This window comes from Lissotriton helveticus, chromosome 5_1 (genome assembly GCF_964261635.1).
Source record: "Lissotriton helveticus chromosome 5_1, aLisHel1.1, whole genome shotgun sequence".
In the NCBI taxonomy this organism is placed as follows: Eukaryota; Metazoa; Chordata; class Amphibia; order Caudata; family Salamandridae; genus Lissotriton; species Lissotriton helveticus.
The window spans coordinates 1,298,823,843-1,298,842,542 of record NC_136065.1 but is presented as its reverse complement, the minus strand read 5'-3'; the positions used below and the strand labels follow the sequence as shown (position 1 = coordinate 1,298,842,542).

At 41.6% G+C, this 18,700-nt stretch overlaps 1 long non-coding RNA gene across 2 annotated transcripts in view; it reads right to left on the bottom strand.

Moving 5' to 3' along the window:
* Positions 1-390: 390 nt before the first annotated feature.
* LOC144755333 (uncharacterized) overlaps positions 391-18,700 on the bottom strand; it is a 91,363-nt gene continuing 73,053 nt past the window's right edge. For both annotated transcript variants that reach the window (XR_013594875.1, XR_013594874.1), the window contains one exon: positions 391-2,025. This is a non-coding gene — a long non-coding RNA (uncharacterized LOC144755333). The remainder of the gene's footprint in view (positions 2,026-18,700) is intronic.

Below are 18,700 nucleotides of genomic sequence, written 5' to 3'. Positions count from 1 at the left end.
CTAAATACTTAAATAACCTTTTTAAAAAGAATAAAAACCACTTACCTTGTCCGCTGCGTCTCCGGGGCTCCCTCTCGTAATCGCGCCGCCATCTTGGATACTAATGCGCATGCGCGGCCGCCCGCGCATTGCGCTTTCTCGTGAGAAATGCGCATGTGCGCGCGGCCGCGCATGCGCATTAGTGTCCGAGACGGCGGCGCGATTACGAGAGGGAGTCCCGGGGACGCAGCCGACAAGGTAAGTGGTTTTTATTCTTTTTAAAAAGGTTATTTATTAGGGAGGGCGGGAGGGAGGCGGGTGGCGGGCAACTTCGCTACGCCCACGGAGTGGGCGTAGTGTTGCCTGCTACGCCTACTTTGCAAATGGCGAAGTAGGCAACACTACGCCCACTCTGTGGGCATAGCGAAGTGCTACGCCCAGAGTTAATATTCATGCAGGGGGAAGTCCCTGACTGCTGAAGGTGGGTTTTTCCAAGAAATTGTTGTAGATTTTCAGAACTGGTGGAAGTGGCCAAGCCGTATTAGGCAGACCCTCCAGCATTTTGCGATTTCGCGATTCGCTAAAAAATCGCGCAATCGGCTGACTAGCGAGATTGCCGCGATATTACCAATTTCGGCCGCGAAATTAACAAAAAAGTGTCTACTGGTAGACAGAAAAACAAACAAGGCCCTTTTATTGGCAGAGTCAAGAAGAAACTGTGGGATTGACTTGTAACAAGCACTAGAGGACATATGTACCCGGACCAGTGCACTTGAGAGTAAGGTCTCTATGCTATCAGAGTCTACATTGGAGAACTCTAAGGATATCGTTACTCTAAAGGCACAGAACCGGTCTTTATCGATGGACATGGAGAGGTTGGAGATTCAGACCCGTAGGAACAATCTGAGAATTTTGAAAATTCCGGAGGGTGAGGAAGTGGAGGATATCAAGGGCTTTGTGTGTAATTTGTTACGGGACGGGTCCTGAAAGATTGACCCGACATTGATCTCGAGGCAGAGATTCAAAGGGTACATAGAGACCTCTTCAGGCTACACCCTGACCGGAAGGCACCTAGGAAGATTCTTGTTAACTTTCAGACATATAGTGTTAAAGAATTAATTCTAAGTAGGTGTCTTACACGTTCCACCTTCCACTATAGAGCTAATCCGTATCAAATAAGATCTGATATAGGAGGCCGGACAGCCCGGACACAGTGGGAACTAGGTTCGAGGATGCCAGAACTTAGGTCATTGGGGGCACAAGTACAGATGAAATTTCCAGCTCTCCTGAAGGTGATGTGGAACAATAAAATGTACAATTGTAATTACCCGGAGGAAGTTGATGAACTCTTGGTCAAGATGAGGAAATAGTTTTGTTCAAGCTATTAGATGAAGACTTAAGTAGGTGCACGGATACTGGGTGAGAGTTATAGAGGCAATAAACGGAAAAAAAAAATACAATAGTTTTTGACTCCGCAAAATTAAAATAACAAATAGCTGCACCACCGAGGGTGCCGAGGGAGTAGGGGGCTCCACATAGGCAAGAACAGCGCCTGGTAGATGGGTGGGTTCCCTGGGGGAGGGTTTGGGAGGGGTCAAGAGGGGGTGGGTGTAAATGATAAAATTTCCTCATATGTTGCAAAAGTGTTAGGTTGTTGGTTGGAGCTCTGGAGGGTGGGCGGGCTAAGGTTTAAGTTGAAAGCAAGGTAAAATACCCAGGCAAAACAGAGAAAAACAATCTGGCAAAATAAGATTATAATAAAATCAATTTCAATCAGTACATATAGAACACACGAGAAAGAGCAACAACAACATTAAAATGTGATAACGTATAAAAATTTTGATATAGACATGTTCAGTATTTCATAAAGAGCAAATATTTTAAAAAAATCAAACAAACATACATTTCTTAATCACAATAATACACAAAAAATCCTGGGAGGTAATAAACTTTTGATAATTCCCAGAATTAATTGAAGGAATTGAAGACTGTCGACGCGTTTCGACACAAACAGTGTGTCTTCATCAGGACAATTTCAGGTGATTTCTAAAATTTAAAGAAATAATAATTTAAAACGCTCTCTTATGTACAATAAACAAGTATTCTGATAGCTAGTTGACATAATTATGTTCTATTCTTGATGCCAGATAGTTGATGCTTTAAATTGTTGATACCGTTTAAGAAAGATTCCCTACTATAATAAATACATATATACATATATATATACAATATTTACAATCCTATTACATAATATTCATCAGCGAAAAAAATCAATAATAAACAGTAGTGAGAATTCATAAAGAAGAAAGAGGAGTAAATAAAACCAGGGACTGGTGCTAGGAAACCCTTTTAAAGTCTAGTCTAAATGCTCGATGTTTATAATGATCAATTTGAAAACAAAAATAGAAAAATGGCTAAAGCTAATGGCATATAGGATACATATTCTGGTTACCTATGATCTTAATCAGATCTATTATATTCGTTCTGTGTCAAGTTATTAATGGGTCTGGACACCTTATTCCTGGCAGTCTTATATTTAAGAGCTCAGATTATCTTACCTTTAAAATTTTAGGACAGGGCTTTTTATGCTCAAAATCGGGAAAAGCTGGTGCCTTAGACGATGAAATAGCTTGATTAATTAATATCGGCTGGGCTTCAAACTAATTACAGCCTACGAAAACAAAAGAGCGGCATAGATTGAATTATCGCTATTCTGAGTATTTTACTACAAGACCACATGATGTTTAGAAGTCAAAGATAAAAATGCTCTATTTTAATTTCTGTCGTCCCCTGGTTCGAACAGGTTACCTTTGAGGACCAAATCACTTGATTAAGTAACCTCTGCAGGACGTTGAATTAGTTGTGTCATACGGGAAGAAAGCAAGCCATGTAGATCGTGGATCTGTTATTCTAAGAGAAAGTAAGTCGAGGTATTTTATTTAGACCCGGTGACGGCGGGAATAAGATAGAAGTTTTAATCAGTCCCACAAATGTTTCATTACCTGATAAATAAAACAGGTCAAGCAAGGCGTCTACTCCCAGCTTCTCATTAAAAACCAGTCAGAGATAGGAAGAGCTTCAATCGTATACGTGCCTCTTTAGTTAAGCTGTTAGAAAAATAAAAACAGCTTTGTGTAGAAATGTTGTAACGGCATGCTATCTTTACGCAACTTTTGCGCTCGTGTGACTAAACACATACCTTGCTCGGTATTTTAGGAGCAGCGTTGCGGATGACTCAGTGAAGTAACGATTGCAGAACTTCAAAATGGTTATATCATACCGGAATCAAACGAGCCATATGAAACGTAATTCCGCTATTTACAAAAAAGGAAGAATAGAAGGTATTTTATGTAGGAGCAGTAACAACAAAGGTTAGTTAGAAGTCTTACTAGGGGCCCTAAAAGGTTTCATTACCTGATAATTAAGGCAAGTCAAACGACAAGGGCAACTGCTTCCGGCCTTATGTTAAATGACGGTCGGGGCTACATAGAGCTACATCCGCATGCGTGCCTCCTTAAAGAAGCTGTTAAAAGATCAAAGGACAGCTAGTACGGCTAAACATATACCTTACTCTATCTCTGAAGACCGACGTCGCGGGTGGCTTCCGGTATCTCATCTATTTCAAAAAGTTTGGAAGCGCGAACCTGATAGGTTTATATATGTCATGTTGTGACAGGTAGTTGATAGGGCCCCTCCCTCTCGTAAAGGGAAAGGAGAACATTATATCTCGCATGCGATTCTACCAACAAGTAAAGAGAAAAATCTACACGAGGGCCTGTTCTAAGAGAACGGGCTTGTCATTCCCAAATTATTTCTATTTTCTTGTAACCCAATGTGTTAGAAAAATTTAAAGTTCCATAACGAGATGTCGCTTACGATGACTCTCTATGGTGAACTATTGAACACAGGATGGGGAGAGGACAAAACTTTTAACTGCTAACTCTCAATGGTATTAAGAAAAAAAAAAAAAAACTTGGAATACGATTTTCTTGGAGATAGTAGGGAATCAAATGATCGCATTCTCCCAAGGGAGTTCATTATTCAGCCCTTTATCAAAAGTGCCAAGAGTGAAAATCCAGTACACTTCCCTCTTCTTTCTTATTTTGTCTCCTCCTTTTCCATTTGGTATGCGAATTTTTTCTAGTACACACCATTTCACATCTGCGGGGGAGTGCTTGAATTCCAAAAAATGGTTTACTAGAGGTGCTGTATTTCTCATTATCTTAATCGCCGATCTGTGTTCTGTCATGCGGGTTTTTATTGCGCGTGAGGTTTCACCTACGTAGCCCAAATTACAGGGGCATACAATGAGGTAGACTACATTCTGCGTGTTACACGTGTAGAAATCCTTCATATGCACAGTACTGTCATTTAGTACTATTGTGTCGCCCGTGATGATTTGGTCGCAAGATTTGCACGAACCGCAGCGAGAAGTGCCCCTGATTCCATTAGTGCCATTAATAGATTTCTGTAAAAATGGGGGATTAGTCGTGGGCTTAGTGAAACGTGATCGTACTATCAGATCTTTAAGATTTTTGTTTCGTCGGTGGGCAAACATAGGTTTTGCAAGTTTGCTACCTGTCTGATTCACATTAAGAAGGTGCCAATTAGAATTGATCACCTGCCTGACAGTTGCATCTAAAGTGGAGTGTCTGGTTATACATACTAATTTCTGGTCTTGGTTTTGTTTCTGTGTGTTAAATAAGGAGTCACGGTCGTAAAACCGTGCCCTTTTGTAGGCTTCCCTAATCAAACGATGAGGGTAGCCTCGCTCTAGAAACTTCTGTTTTATTGTCACGGATTGGATGTCGTAGTCTTTTATATTTGTACAGTTGCGTCTCACCCTAAGAAATTGTGAGAAGGGAATACTGTCCTTTTGGCATCTAGGATGGTAACTTCTAAAATGCAATAAAGTATTCCTTGCTGTTGGTTTTGTGTACAAATCAGTTTCCAAATAGCCATCGTTCTGTCTAATGTATATATCAAGGAACTCCACCTGTGATCCATCTATATGGGCGGTGAAACGCAAATTGGCATCAGCGAGATTCAGCCATGATAGAAATTCCTTCAGTGTCTGTTCCCCATCGGTCCATACAAAAAAGATGTCATCAATGTATCGGTACCAATGGGAAACAGACTCGAAAAAAGGGGCGATTTCATTGTAAATAAATCTGGATTCAAATAGGGACATGTATATATTCGCTATTGACGGTGCCATGGACGCCCCCATGCTTACACCCTTCACCTGTAAATATAGATTCTCTCCAAATTCAAAGAAGTTCTCTTTCAGGGTAAGCAGAAGGCATTCCTTGATGAAAGGTTTCGAACATGGTATATGATGTACATCAATGAACCCCATTGTAGCGTCAATGACTTCAGTTTGTGGAATATTACTGTATAGACTTTCAATGTCGAGAGTAACCAAGACATCCGTGTTCTTATTAAAAGGAAGGTTTTCTACTTTCTGAATAATATCCCCTTTATCTTTAATATAGGATGGTATAGAGGGGATATAAGGACGGAGAATCTTGTCGAGGTATTTAGAAACAGCTTCAAGGGGGGTTCCTATCGTAGACATGATAGGTCGGAAGGGGGGGTCCTGCTCGCTCTTATGAATCTTGGGTAATCCATAAATACAGGACATCTTATTTTCAGATTTTTTGAGAAACGTGTACTCTTTATCATTTATAATACCTGTTGCATGGGCTTTTGTAGTTATTTTCTGTATTGTTTTCACAATTCTTTCTGTAGGGTTCAATCTAATTTTCTTATAGAAAGAGGAATCATTAAGCATATTAGTCATTTTGGTTTCGTACATTAAAGAATCTAGAAGAACAATGCCACCTCCTTTATCGCTACTTTTAACAACAATGGATTTATTATTCTTTAGTTCGTTTATAGACATATATTCTTCCTTGGTAATGTTATATCTAGGTTTTGGAACAAACCGGACTGCTTGTTCCAAATGTTTCATTACTACCGTCTCAAATATAGCAGTTTCTGGGCCTATCTGTTCTAAGGTTGGAGTGAAGGTTGATGGGAGGGACACTATACTCTGTATTCTGTCATCAGTTTCCAGTTGTTCACTATCACAGAAAAACTTCTTTAATCTAATCTTTCGAAAGAAAGACTGAATATCTTGGTATAATTCAAACAGGTTCACTTTGGAGTGGGGGACAAACGATAGCCCTTTTGTTAGTAGGGACGTATCCTTTTCTCTTAAGATATGTGAAGATAGATTAAAAATGGGTATCACATCCCTTGCCGCCAGTACTGTTTGCTGCGAGTCTCTAGATATTGATGAGGTTCCTGGGGATATTGATGATTTTGATAGTGACCCCTCGCTTGGTTTTGGAACCTGACTCTCTGGCGTCCCCGTCGCGAGCCACGCTGGCCTAAAAAAGGCTGGCGAGTATTTCTCCTAGTATTCTGGGGATTATATGGTCCTTCATCCTGATAGCCCATATTGCTGTCTCCATCTGAGTCAGGATCAGAAGAATCAGAAAAGGTGTTAATTTTTTGTGGATAATTGTAATTGGATTCTCCCTGTTGATAGTCAGACTTATAAAAATTGTCCCCAATATATGGGTAAGTCCGTTCTAATGTATAGAATCTCTTATCTTTAATAAATGTATCATTCTTCCTTTTTCTTAAATAGTCTATGAAAGACGCAACATCTTTCTTTACTATTTCTAACTGTTTATCTGCTTCTTCTATAGTGGATGCTCTTTTAATTTTTTCCTCGAGACCTTCTATTTCTTTCTTTATTTCAGATGCTAATTCTTTAGATGTGGATATTATTAAAATCATCAGATCTCTTGAGTAGCGACTGGCTATCATGCTCCACTTAATGAGAAAGGTTTTGATATCTACAAATAGGCCTGGAATATTCCGGACTCTAAGACCCAATGGAATTATACCTGCCTTTAAATAGTTCAGCATGAACTCTCCATGCGCTTCTATTCGGGCAAGCTTCTTGTCTAACAACTGTAGTTTATTAATGTCACTGTTACAGTGAGAGTTGGATGCAGAGCTATTACCAAATGTTGTACTGGTTCCCACCAGTGTTTCAAAATCTTCGTCTGAAAACCCAAACGTCTGAAGATTAGCCATCCTAAGGGGTTTCTCTTATACCACCAATACCTGTAGAAGGAGTATAGAAAGGAAAGAAATCTTTTACAAAGATAGTTTTGGAAAGATAGAATACAACAACTAAGGTTTAAGTTCAGATATGGCGGTCAGCTCTAGTAATAAATTCCTCTCCTGGAACCTCAATGGTTTAGGGGACAGAAGAAAACAAGCTAGGGTCTGCGAATATTTAAAAAAGACTGAAGCCTATGTATATTTATTACAAGAGACGCATTTACAGGATAAACTGTGTAAACAAGTTTTTGGAAAATTAGCTTGGGTCCAAGAGGTACTATGTTCTAGGCAAAAGGGTATTTCAAGGGGCGAAGCCATCATCGTTAGAGCAAATAAGGGGATTAAAGTTTTGAAATGGGACACTGATCAGTCCGGCAGATGGTTGGTGGCAGTCATCTCCATAGGTAGTTCTATGTATACATGTGCGGTATATTATGGTCCCAATGAGGATAATTCCAGTTTCCTTTTGAAATTAGGGAGTGTACTATTACAACATACTGCTCCGGTGATATTGGGGGGGGATTTTAATTTAGTCTTTGATAAGCAGTTAGACCGTACTTCTAGAGCAAAATACTGTGTCCAGAAGAATTCTTTTTCAGCTCTTAGGAATATAATGAGAGACTTTAATTTACAGGATGTGTGGAGAGTCAAACACGGTGATATTAGAGAATATTCTTTTTATAGCAAGAAATACAAACAGTTCACTAGAATTGATTATTTTTTGATAGATCGGACTATAAATTCAGATGTAGTGTCTATATCTTATATTTCAACAGGTCTGTCCGACCACTCAGTGGTGGAATTAGTTATTAAGTTAAGTACCAGCCCTATAGAGATTAGATGGACCCTGGACAGAACACTTTTGTTAGATGCAGAAAGTAACTTTAAGCTTAGGGAAAGTATTATAGAGTTTTTCCGTTTTAACATAGGCACTGGCACAGAGCAATTGGTGTGGGAAACTTTTAAGGCTTATTTGAGAGGTATACTCAGTTCACAGATGACTTATAGAAGGAGACTAATTAAGAAAAAAGACACTGATGATCTGGAAATTATTAAGCAGAAAGAATTACAACTACAGGCAGCAGTCACAGGGGATCGTGACAATATTCCGAGGCTGGAAATAGAACTCCTGGAGTTACAAGTAGGATACAAAGCGAGGGGTGATAAAACAATTATGGATAGGTGGGAGATTAGCAGACTGAAAATTTTTGAATATGAAGAGAAGTGTGGTGCGCTCTTGGACTGGAAGGCGAGATCAGAGCAGAGTAGGAATATTATCGACTCCTTAATTCAGCAGGACTTAGGAGCACTGCTGTCGGAAGAGGAGACAATAAGGGAAGAAGCAAGGGGGTTTATGAGGGGATTATATCAAGAGGATAGTTGTTGTGCAGTTGAGGAGATGAAGGTTTGGTTAGGGCTGAGGGATTTGCCACAATTGAGTGAAGCAGATAAGATTGGGTTGGCCAATGAGATCTCAGAGGGAGAGATACGGGCACAGGTGAGGAAGATGAGCCGAGGGAAAGCTGCTGGCCCGGACGGCCTACCAACAAAGGTGTATGTGGGCAACCTGGAGGAAATTTTGCCTGTCTTTCTGACACTCTTTAATAAAATCTTTCTAGAGGGATGTGAAGTTCCCCCTTCATGGTTGGAGGCTACGATTGCCCTGATTATAAAACCTAATAAGGATCCCCAAAAAATAGAGTCGTACAGACCTATCTTTCTCTTAAATTCCGACTTGAAGATATTTTCGGGAATTCTAGCAACTAGACTAGCCAAGGTAATCAAGTCTATTATACACCCTGACCAGAGAGGGTTTATACCAGGTAGGCAGCTCAACGAGCTTACGTTCCAAGTGATTGGGGCAATTGATTTAGCTCAGGATAAAGGTCTACCACTCACCATTGTCAGATGCTGGAATGCGGAGGAGCATCATTGGAAGACATGAAAAAGACAGTCTTCACCGAGGGTAAAGCTGTAAATTGCCGAAAACCTTCACTGCCTTCCCTAGTATACTATTTGTGAGAGGCTGCTGGAGCACTCTCCTCTCTCGCGCTGTAGGCTCCAGTGCATCTACCCCTGTCTGACTGACAGGAGCAGGGACCTGCTATGCCCTCAATCGCAAGTTGCAGAGAATGTAACTTCAATGTATACATATCACACACACGTAGGGCTTTAAGTGGACCTGGTCCGGCCGGTGCTCAGCAGCGGTAGTTTTGAAATGGAGGCGCCGAGACGGGTCCCTATCGGGCTCTCCATTTTAACCTTCAGGGTGAAAAAAAAAACTTGCAGCTGTCACTGCTTTAGATATAAGTTTGAAGAAACTCCTTTTTCAGTTTTATATAGCGCAACCGTGGAGCGCTTTACATGACCTCCACTACAATAGGACATATACATGTTTTGAATCAAACATACGATGCAGAGCCAGTTTTTTCATCCTAGTTAAAGCCCTACACACACCCCTCTGCTGTTACTTAATTGTGGACTTCATTCCAAACCTAAGTCATGTGGAGATAAGAGACATGCAGATTGGTATACAAGAACACTCACTCTGGCCCTGAGGCAAACACTCCTCTTGGCCCACAGGTGTGGCACATTCTGGACGAGTCTAGGAGGCAGCGGTGCCCTGGTGGATACATAGAAAAAGGGCCCACTCTCACGAGGTGCAGATTGGACACTTTAAACATGCCTACTTCACAGTGGAATACTCTGCTAAATCAGTTTATATTGATTTAAGGCTGAAAAAAAATTATTACGAGTAAAATAAAGTGCTGCAATAATGCCGCTAAATTTCAATTTTTGTGCCGCTAAATTTCCATTTTTGTGCCGCTAAATTTGAAACTCTATGCCGCAATATCCTGGGAGGCCTGATTAGGTCTACTTGAGCTATGTCTTAATATGGTTATGATTTCTATGCCTATATAAGGATACGGTATTACATACCTATATAAGGGCATGAATCGGGAAAATGACACTAGGGTCCTAAAACGCTATACAACAATCTATCCAGGTAACTGATTGAAACTGGTGCTTATTTTTCTGTCTGCCCCTTCTCTGTCTTTCTCTCTGTAAGGACGTTATGTATAGAGGCAGGTAATATTTATAGTGCTTAAAAATGCAAAACTGTCGCGTTAGCTGTGCATAATATTATTATTACTGTTTTAGATGCAATTGCTGTTATTATTATTATTAGTGTCCATCATTCAATTATCTGTGTGTCTGTCAGCCCTAGTATACTAGTGGATACAATACTCTACCCTGAACCAGCATAGTAGAATAGTAGATAGTTACTTCAGTGTCTTGCCCAAATCTGATCCTGCGCCCCCTGTAAACAACTGTTCCAGTTCAAGTTACAAACCCCTTGCGCCGCCGGTGTGTAACTTTTAATATGGGAAATAGTGACGTCCCGCAAGGGGCTTGTAAATAGGCCCCTTAGTATTTATTGTCCTGAAATCCATCGAAGTTCACTCCGTCAACACTGTCTTCTCCTACAAGATGAAGATTTGTTTCGCCGATTCGATAAGACTTCATGCGGTTTATCGATCAAAGTGCAATTATTGTATTTTTAAAATTCCGAAAATTCCCGCTCACCCTCAGACGAGGAACACGTCTAGTAAATTGGCGAGTGTAGAAAGTGATCCATGTCAACTTACTCCAGTAGCTGCTGGATGGGTAAGGCACACCAACCTGCTTTACTTCTGAGCACTGAGCTATAGACGCTGAATAAACAAGTGAGAAATAGACATGTCACATGAATAGAATGTCAGTGTGGTTCTGGGGTGTGAAAGTACATCAGACCGTGATACAATATACACGTACGTCCTCCAGGTAGAAAAGTAAGACAGTTGCGCTGTCAAAGACGAGCTGACGTTGTGTGCAGAGCACCAGAATCATAGTTTAAGCAGCTTCACATAAGCAGGCGTCAGAGACCATGAAACGACTGCAGGTAATAAGGGACATGCAGGGTCGGATTGGTAAGGCGGGCACAGGGACAACGGCCGAGGGGCCAGTATCCGAGTCCAGCTGTGGGTTGCTTTTTTGGGCAGCCTGGGGGCCGATTTGGGTGGTGTCTAAGTTGTATTTTAATCAGGGAAGAGGGAGCTAGAAGGAGCTGTGATCCATTCAGCTACCTGTCAGTAATTCAAAATCAAAGGGGAATGGATCACTTGTACCTGCTACCAGGGTTCACTGGGTCCCATCCGTCAGTGTTCGAATTGGTACTTAGAAAACCCTCATTCACATAAGCAGGGCTTGTGGCGGTTTATCTTGGTTATCCGCCTTTCTTAAATATGTGACAGCATCATCATCGGGTTTCTTTTTTTATGCTTCCTCCACCTGGAGGGAACAACTGGTTTTTACAGTAGTGATCAGATATCCATGATAAGTGAGGGGTGCAAGAGACGGAAGGTGACGACCTTCTGGTAGCAGATAACTTTTTGGCTGCTGGTCCAGAGTCTTTAATCTCTAAGTCTGGCAGGCATTTGCCCCTGCCTCTTCCCCCTCCTTTTATTCCATCTTCAGGTCTCTTAAATGGATCAGTTGTGGGAGAGCCCATGTTTCTTTCAATGCCGGGGGTCGCAGAAGTATCTATGTCTACCTCACCAGTGGTCCCTGATCTGACGGACCCAGAGAGATCCCAGGCGCAGGATAGGTCAAATGCTATTCAGATTGATCCCCCTCAAGGTGACGGTTCATTCTCGATGCAATGGGATGCTAAGAGCTTCCTTAATTTGATTCTGGAAGAAATTTGGGACTTAAAAATGTCCCAATCTACTGAGATCGCAGAAATGATGAAGATTGAGGAATCTATGACTCAGGTCCCGACACGGCTCTTAGAGGCTGAAACCAGAATCTCTCAATTGGAGGATCACATGTCATCTCTGAACCATAAAGTGACTACCATCCAGTCCCAGAGAACCTCACTAGAAATGAAGCTGGAGGAGTTGGAGAACCATTCCAGACGATCAAATCTTCGAATCCTGGGCATTCCGGAGGGTTTGGAGGGCCAGCAGATGCTGCATTGGATTGATTCCTTTATAAAGAAAAATGTTCTTCCAGAATTTAATGGAGATCTGACAATAATGAGTGCTCATCGTTTACCTGCACATCTCCCTCCTAATGCAAAGTTCCCCCGGACGATTCTGGTAAACATTGGAGACTTTAGGGTTAAGGGGCAGATTTTGTCAAGAGCAATCAGGCAAAGACAGTTTTCCTCTGCAGAAGTGCCATTATGTCGTATGTTTTCAGACATGACAGCCTCCACAGCAAAAAGTCGTAAAGAATTCTTCAAAATGCTTCATTTCTTTAAGACTCAAGGGGCAAAAGCCATGATAGCTCAGCAAAGCTCAAAGTGTTAATAAAGGGCAAATTTCATATCTTTTGTAGTGTTGCAGAGGCGCAAGATTTACTACAAGAGATTTCTGCGGATAAACCCTTGTGGTTTGAAGCCAATACTTGTTTGGCAGGCTGGGAGGTATTCATCCTTGGGTAAAGGAATGGGCTATTCAACCTTTGATGACTGTAACACTGTATTTTTTTTTGTCTGAGCTCTGGTCGAATGAGAGCAGCGGGTGAAAAGATAATGTGACAACCTAGGGCATATAAGGTTAATGATAGTATATGGCGCTTTAATTGCAGCTTTTGTAGTGCAGGAAGGGGAAGTGAGGGTAGGGGGAGGGCGTCATTCAACTGCACCAGGCACCAAGTCAGTGTGCCTGTAGTTACAGGTTGTTGGATTCTGAGCAGGGGCAGCCATCTGCTCGGGCGACAATGGGTCTAGGGTTGGGTAGGGAGCATGGAGGAAAAAATGAAATTCATATCTTAAGTTAATACTCATTTGTTGATTGCTATGCGAGAGCATGAAAGGAGAGCCTGTCACTTCTGCTAGATTCTGGTTGGAGGCTTTTTTCAGAGTTAGTAAAGGGGACATTCAGAAACGTACTCTTTTTACGTAACGGGTAATAAGGAAAGAATGAAAGTAGTGTTGTTTAATGTGAATGGCCTTAATAATAAAAGGAAAATGCGGGTCATTGAGGCTTGGATTAAAACAGAGAATCCCTCGGTCATCTTAATACAAGAAACCCATATACCAGCGGGGAAAATCTCAGATTTTGCAATGTTCAGAGCCTGGGCAGCTTATAGGGGTTTCTCTTCATCCTCAGTAGCACATAGGGGGAATGGGGATCTTTCTTAACAAACAATTGCAGGCTGAGGTAGTTAATTCTGCGAGCGTTCAAAGTGGTAGATGGTGCTGGGTTACTTGTAATGTAGACCATCTGCCCTTGACGTTTGCTAGTATATATGCCCCAGTTGAGGATAATCCCCTCCCATATGAGGAACTCTTTCAATCATTAATCCAAGTCCCGGGAGAGTTGATCGTGGCAGGCGATTTTAATTTGTTAATGAGTCCCAGGATCGATTCCTCATCTAGCTCAAAAAGACAGTTAAAACTAAAAATTCTTAAATCGGTACATAGTTATAGTTCAATGCTCAATATTATTGACCCCTGGCGAACAGCATTTCCAATGGAAATTGCTTACATTTGTTTCTTAGGGAAATTTCACACTTTTTCACAAATCAATTTTTTCTTATCTCAGGAAATTGGTCTTTTTACAGCAGAAAATTCTTCAAAATGGATTCTCTGACCATTCACTGGTGGTCTTGGAGTTAGCATTGGGTAAAGGCAGTACATTTATTAAAAGGTGATCGTTAAATTGACAATATTTCCTAGAAGAGGATGGGTGTCTTCTTCTAAAACACAAATTTCTGAGTTTTTTTTGCGAAATCTTGGTTCTGCTCCATCCCACGTGGTATGGGATTCATTTAAAGCCCTTTTTCGAGGCCTAGTTATAGGTAAAGATGCAGTGAATTCAAGAAAAAGGAAGGGAGAAAAACTGTTACTAGAGCAAAAAGTGCAAGAATCTTTTGAAAGGTTTCTTTCAAATCCCTAGCCCTTGAATAAATGTCAGTGGGTTCAGGCTAAGCGGGACCTGACCGAAGTATATAATGCTAAAAGTGATACCCTTTTCCAGCAGGATAGGCAAAAGACCTATGAAGAAAGTAACTACACCGGGAGATTTTTGACTTGGCAGGATAGGGAACGGGCCCCAAGTAATCAAATATTGGCATTGAGATGCCCCACCTCTGGTTCTCGTATGGAGGATTCGGGAGAAATAGGAGAGATAATGGTCCAGCTTTACAGGAATATTTCTGGCCATCAAATACCGATTGATATTTCATCCTTGGAAGATTTTTTGCAGGAATATGAAGTACCGGGACTATCTGAGGATAAAGGGCACATGATGAACCCTTTTACAAAAGATGAGTTAGGGGAGGTTATTAAAAACCTTTAAAATAGTAAAGCCTGCGGCCCGGATGGTCTGCCAGCCGAATTTTTAAAAACGTTTTCAGGTGTAATTGGAGACTATTTATTATTAGTTATAAATTCAATTTTTGAGGGCGAGCTTATCCCTCTGTCATTTAGAGAAGGAAGTGGAGTCAGTTTTTAAAAAAAAAGTTAAAAATAGTGAAGACCCTAACTTATATCATCCCATTAAGCTTTTAAACTCTGACTACAAAATAATTACTAAACTTTTAGCTAATCGTTTTAATGGAATTGCTTCATATTTAAATCATCAGGATCAGAATAGTTTTATTGCTGGAAGGCAACTTGGCGCGAACACGCACTTTTTAGTGGAGGCACTTGATTATTTTGATACCCAGAAGATACCAGCTTTGGTGCTTTTTTTAGACACCGAAAAGGCATTTGATTTGGTGATATGGTAATCCTTATTTTGTATCTTGGGCAAATTCGGCAATCCCTCCAAAATCACGGGGTTGGTTGAAAAGCTATATTTGAATGCTGAGGCCAATATCATTATTAATGCAGCTAATGCCGGCCAAGTAAAAGTCAAAAGAGGAACCAGACAGGGATGCCCGCTATCCCCGGTGCTATTTGCCTTTTTCATTGAACCCCTTGCGCTAGCCATTAGGAACAATATGGATATCTGCCTCCCGCTTCCAAATCTGGATAAAATTAAATTATAATGTGATGACATTATGCTCATTATAAAATCAGAGAAGGAAGTGCAGGCAAAGGCCTTCCAGATTTTTGAACGGTATGAGGCATTTGGAGGGTATAAAATTAACACAAAAAACCCCTGAAGTTTTGCTTTGTGACGGTGGGGCATCCAGGGACTTGCACACCGACAGTATCTCATGTTTGAACACAAATCCGAAGAGATATTTAGGGGTTTACTTTTCACCATTGATTTCAGAATTATATGACTTAAATTTTGCTCCATTACTACGAAAAGTTCAAGTTCTATTTACCCGATGGCATTCTCTTCCATTATCTATTCTAAGCAGGGTGGCGCTGATTAAAATGTCATTGCTTCCACTTTTTAACTTCCTCTTTTCAGCAATTCCTTGTGTTTTAGTCAATTCCTTTTTTATGAAACTAGAGTCTATGTTTACATCATTTGTCTGGAGCAAAAAGTTCTCCCGAATTGCACTGAGCACTTTATATGAGGAGCTATTCTTTAGTAAGTGGCCACTGTATAGAACTTGGAGCTTTATAGCTAAGGCCTATCCAATTCAATCAGGGCAGTGTTTTCGGTGCACAATCATCCCTCTGCCAATTGGGCGCATATAATATTACAGTGCCCCTGATCCAGAAATTTTGGATCGACATTTTTGATTATTTAACATCAAAACATATTTGACATTTTGACGTATGAATAGTTAGATGCTAATTTATGTAATAACTGGATTTTTTTTTTTTTTTAAAAGACACTACTGGGGTGTGTGAAGGTGTCCTTTCCCGATAAGGCAAGGATGTGCATATTACAGGTCAGTGTCGTTTTAGTGCACGGAATGCAGTGGTATAACAACACATATCTCACAGGGATCCATCTGGGACATTTGGTGGAATTCCCCTAAAAGGACTTTTTCGTAAATTGGTTAAAATAATGCATTTTAAGGTGCGCTGGTCATGGCATTATAGTATTAAAAAACAACTTCAAAGCGGTGAAAGGGAGGGCTTCGAATTGCTGTGTAGAGTAAAAACGCCAGTCACCTGACCACACACTGTCACTGGTCTCCCAGCCCTCACAATAGCCACACACACACCAGGCAGGTGAAACAGTCAGGAGAAAGAGAGTCAGTGAAAAGAGGTGGAACAGAGCAAAGACGGAAAGCAGGGACGTGAGGGGGAGGAGGGGTCGAAAATAACAGAAAGAGCAACAGAGTGAGAATGAGAAATGAGGAGATACGGGAGAATCAAGGCTCAGGTATGCCCACCACTGAGCGGGTCCTGTTAAGATAGTAAGTAACACTGACAGGAAGGAGGGACATTCGTGAGAGTGACAGAAGAGCAGCAGAGGAACGCTAAACTAACCAGTGTAGCAGTCAAAGAGAGGGGGGAGGGGAGGGAGACATATCAAAGGGACTTTCCAGAGAGAAGCTGGTTCGAAACTGAACACTTACAGCGAGAAAAGGTTACCAGCGGAATAGAATGTGAGGAATCCAACAGGGAAGGAGAGGTGTGTTGAGTGGGAGCAAGGTTTCGTTTTTATAAAAGGGGACAATAGAAATAAGCACCCCAAGTTCAGCATGAAGCAGTGAAACTATGATCTATCGAGTGTATGTCTTCTTAAATAGAGCTCTGTTGCGAGATTTAGAAAATGCGCTTTGAAAATGTGCAGTGAGAATCCTGCTGCCTGGAGCCGGCGCTCCCCAAGGGAGCTCCTCCAGGTGCGGGGCTCTCAGTGCCTTAAGTGGGCATGTACTGTCAGGTCCTTTTTCACTGGTAGAGTCCCTGCCCTTCTTTTGAGGGGGTTTAATACTTTTAATGGGAGAGTACCAGCCCTTCTCATTAGCAAGGAAAAGTGAGTAACTTCATTTCAATATTTCCACTTCGAGCAGTGATCGCCTCATGCCATTCATATAGCTGTACAAGCTTACATTTAAAAAAAGAGACATGGCCTGTCATTTAGGGCTCCTTTGTGATGGGCTCAAGGCTGTGGTCCTCAGTCACAGAGCCCCTTGATCCCAGCCGGCAGCACTCCGAGAGTCCCGGGATCAGAAGACCTGCTTCTCCCTGGACCTAGGGACACTTGTGATCTACAGCAGCAGGTTTTAAAATGTGGTCTGCACCATACAGGCAGTCCTAACCTGCACTCAGTGGTCACCATCAGGTGGTTTCCGCACCAGTAAGGGATATGACACCTCCCTTAGAGAACATATGTGGACCAAGGAGCCCTAGGGACCCTATCTCTCTCAGGTGGGATCAGATCCACAATTTAAGCCATGCAGTCTTTAGTGCTGCTTTTTAGATCAGGCTTGAAAGCACAACTGTCGCCAGATGCAATGTGATTAACCTAAAAAAGAGCCTTCAAGGAGCATTGCAACAATGGGCCTTGGCTCTGCCCACATGTTGGTAGCCAGGAGTACATATTTTGATTTGCCAGAAATTCTGTGCTTCCACAAAACAAAGTGTTTCCCCTCCAGGCGAATGTTTTGTTTGTTTAGCCAGGTGCCTGAGCCACCCGCAGTATGACTGCCTGAGCTTGAACTTACAGACTCAGACACATTACGTTGTAATGCTATTAAGGTGTCTTACTTGCATAAGTAGATAATTAATGTTTTTGGCTTTCTCTGGCAGCAGCACATATGAGAGGAGGACAGACAAGAGGAATGTACTGCATTCCTAGCGACCCCCCTTCCATTATTCACTTAAGACATGGATTTTTAGGTCTGGCTTCACTGTGCAACTCTGACCTGACCTTGTGTGATAAACAAAAAAGAGCTTTCAGAGTTCTAATGAGAAAGGGGCTCAGCCTTCACCCACATGTTGATTTCCCTGAGTACAGGATTTGCTTGGGCTGCATTTGTGTGCTTCCACTAGAAGGCTGCTTGTACTGCTCTGTGGTAAAGCTTATGCTTGATATTTATTTATTTTATTTTAAATGTATTTATAACGTTTTGTATAGCGCTAGCTAGAATTGTGCGTATCAGAGCGCTTTACATACATGTCATGTCATGTCAAAAGTTTTTATATAGCGCATCTTATCACCGCAAGGAAAAGAAAAATTGCATAACATCACAGGACATGAGGATGCATAAAGGTATAAGCAAAGACATGATACTTATGAATACAATGAAGGGAGAAAGACGTAGGTGGTTGAAACAGTCAGATAACCACCATCCTTGAAGGTCAAAGTAAGGGGGAGTCCATTAGGTTATTGGTGCCTAGGTTGGTTGACTTGGTCGGTAAAGTATTGGTTGAGGAGAAGGAGCTTCAGGTCCTTTTTGAAGCATGAGAAGGAGGGGTTGCATCTGAGGTCAATAGGAAGTGTGTTCCACATCCTGGGTACGTTACCAGAGACGGATCGGCACTGGGTCGTTTTCCTTTTCAGTTTCGGAGGGATGAGAAGAAGTGAGTTGGTGCTTCTCAGAGTTCTGGATTTTCCTGCTTTTAACAGTTTGCTGTTTAGGTAGTTGGGAGATTGGGCGTGAAGGGCCTTGTGTGTGATGCAGGCCAGTTTGTAAATACATCTACCTTTCACGGGAAGCCAGTTGA